Here is a 3,262-nt window from a genome sequence, read left to right as displayed (position 1 = left end):
GAATCGTCATGTAAATATCTGATATGCAGGATGGTTTTAGGCGACCCCTGTGAAAGGGTCGTTCGACCGCCAAAGGGGTCGCGACCCACAGGTTGAGAACCGCTGTCATAGGAGGAAATGTGGGTGTGGTGCTCATGGCCTTTTCTTCAACTGAGAGGCTTGTTTATCCAGCACCAGCAGGAGAACAGTAGCCCCTCTCCTTGGGGGCTCCGGTCTAGTTGGGGAAATGTCCGCGCCGTGTGCACGAAGCCGTGAGGAGGAGACTGACTCTAGGAGGGAAGTGCAGCACGGCCTCGTGGAATTAAGTTGTCGGGAAAGCCCGTCTGAGGTGACGTTTGAGCTGAGAGCCATGGATGAGCAAGGCTTGAGCTCAGGAAAGTATAGGAGTGAGGCTCACTTCTCAGTGGCCCAGGGACCTGTGACATCGCACTCCTTGGATTTCTGTCTGAAATGCAGAATCACAAGGTTGGGCCGCAGACCTGCTGAACCGAATCTGCATTTTAAGAAGATCCCAAGAGTTTTATTTCATGGGCACATTGGCAAAGAGCCTGGAGCAGAAATAAAAATATATCCTCTTCTGAAGTACAATCTGGAGACCAGGCTCTCTGGGAAAGTCTTCACTGAGTAAGCGATCCCTAAATTGACTGCAGAATGTAGGCTGCCTGTGAACAAATCTACCTGACTGGTTAGGGCCCAGGGAAGGGGATGGGCAAGTAAATCCATTAGGTTGGGATTGCACAGTGGAGAAGGTATGTGCAGGGCCCAGAGGGGACTGTCACAGCCTAGAGCAGCCCTTCAGGGGGGCTGATGCAGGAGCCAGAAGGAGGACGACGTGGACTTTTCCAAGTGGAGGCAAAGCAGAGGCAACAATCTGTAAGGTGTTTAAAAAACCCCAAGTAGAGGGAAGGCTGGCAGTGAGGGTGGGAATTGAAGCTGGAAGAGGTAGGGCCAGAGGCCGGGGGTCTTTTTGCTCTAAGGCAGCGGTTCCCAACCTGTGGGTCGTGACCCCTTTGGGGGTCGGACGACCCTTTCACAGGGGTCACCTAAGACCATCGGAAAACACATATATAATTATATATTGTTTTTGTGATTAATCACTATGCTTTAATTATGTTCAATTTGTAACAATGAAAATACATCCTGCATATCAGATATTTACACTATGATTCATAACAGTAGCAAAATTACAGTTATGAAGTAGCAACGAAAATAATGTTATGGTTGGTGGTCACAACATGAGCAACTGTATTAAAGGGTCGCGGCATTAGGAAGGTTGAGAACCACTGCTCTAAGGAGTCTGGCCTTATCCTGGAACTTGGTGGGGAAGTGATATCAGTGAGATTTTAATCATGAAAGTGACAGTTCACTTATTGGCCACTTAGCAACAGCCAGACCCTGTGTGAACAGTTTGCTGGTTTATCCCATTTAAGTGATCTGTGAGGTGGTTTCTAAGTGTGTTCCTGTTACAGTTGGGGGCGGGGGGGGGGGGAGCCCCAGGTCTCATGTCTGCCAGGGAGCTCCCAGCAGCTGCAGAGACCACTGCGTTTCTGTTGGAAGGTGGGTGGGCTCTAGCAGGGTGAGCAGAGTCTCCAGGACTCCAGCTGATTGGAAGTTGAGGGTGGGTGAGTCGACCAAAGAAGACTGGTGTATTCAGATTTCCGATTTGTTATTTAATTATGAAACGTTTCCATACACAAAACCAAAGGACCTAACATAACCAACACCCACCTGAGACAGTTGTTAAAATTTTGCTACATTTTCTTTATCTGTTCATCCCCCTTTTTCTTTAATGACACAGCCAAGACATTTCGTGTCACCCCTAATTTTCTTTTTTTTTTTTTTTTAGAGAGAGAGGAAGGGAGAGGGATAGAGTGAAGCATCAATGAGAGAGAATCATCGATTGGCTGCCTCCTGCACACCCCTTACTGGGGATCTAGCCCACAACCAAGGTACATACCCCTGACCGGAATCGAACCCAGGGCCACACTCTGTCCACTGAGCCAAACCGGTTAGGGCGCCCATACATTCTTGAACGCATTTTCCTACAGATCTACAGTGCCTTATCACAGCTAAGACTAAACAAGAATTCATCCAGTACCCAGGCTATAATTGGATTTCCCCCAAAACATCTTTTTACAATTGGTCTGTTTGAATCGTCGGCAAACAGTGTCAGCACTTTGTCTCTTAAGTCTTGTTCTAGGGCAGTTCCTGTGCCCACAACTTGAACTCATTGCAGAAATGATGGCGGTTCAGTTGTGTTTTGTGTAAGTTTGAGAAATGTTCAATTGTCACTGTCTTATTGGTGTGTCTGAAGATACATTGACACCTGGAGAAATCTAAGGATAGATATGGTACCAGATCTTAAAAACTGATCATAGATGCCATTGGCCAGGTAGCAGGGATCTGGCATATTTTGGTAAAGCCTCAGTCCAAGCTGACTCCACCGTGTGACTTTGAGCTGGTTACTTAACTCCCCTGGGAGCTTGCTTTCCCATGTGTAAGGAAAAGACACAGCCCAGTCACACAGGTATTTGTAAGGGTTCCGTGTGATGATGTGGGCACGGGCTTAGCTTTGTTCCTGGCATGTGATCATCACAGGAGGAGGGTGGGTATTGCTCCAGGTCACACGGAGCATCTGAGTCCCAAGGTTGGAGTTACAGCTAAAGAAGCACAGCCATCCCCTGAGAGGTAGCTTCTAGCCTAGTAAGTGCTGAGTCAGGGACATGACTCCCAGGGTGTGACAGGAAATTGGTGCACAGATCCTCAGACACTGACTCCAAGCTCTGCAGAGCCTGAAATGCTAATTTTGAGGCCTTTTCCCTTTACATTGGGCCTCAGCTCTGCCTCTCCTGCCTGTTCTGTGCATTGTGCAGATACAAGGTAGACCCTAATGGAGGGTGTGGGTCTATAGAGTCCTGACCCCCAGTTCTGGTCTAAATCAGATGCGGCAGGTGTGGAGCCTAGTGTCTGCTTCAGAAGCTCCCATATCTGACCACATGTCAGCCCTGGAATATAAGCAGGACACATATGATGACCCCCATCCTATCTAATAAAGAGGGAATATGCTAATTGACCCTCACATCATCGCAAAGATGGCGGTGCCCACAGCCAATAAGGAGGGAATAAGCTAATTGACTGCTCCGCCCTCGATGGCGGCAGCACCCAGTCCCCTCAGCCCCCCAGCCTCCCAGGGCTGGCCCTAGGCACAGGCAAGCCTTGGATGGCGGCTGCCCAGCCGCCCGAGGCTCAGGTAACCAGGGCC

General features: G+C 49.1%; 1 long non-coding RNA gene across 1 annotated transcript in view; it reads left to right on the top strand.

Moving 5' to 3' along the window:
- LOC106725503 overlaps positions 1–3,262 on the top strand; it is a 28,759-nt gene that overhangs the window by 734 nt on the left and 24,763 nt on the right. The gene's annotated exons all lie outside the window — the stretch shown is intronic.

This window comes from Myotis brandtii, unplaced genomic scaffold (assembly GCF_000412655.1).
Source record: "Myotis brandtii unplaced genomic scaffold, ASM41265v1 scaffold168, whole genome shotgun sequence".
In the NCBI taxonomy this organism is placed as follows: domain Eukaryota; kingdom Metazoa; phylum Chordata; class Mammalia; order Chiroptera; family Vespertilionidae; genus Myotis; species Myotis brandtii.
This window is presented reverse-complemented; position numbering and strand designations above follow the sequence as displayed.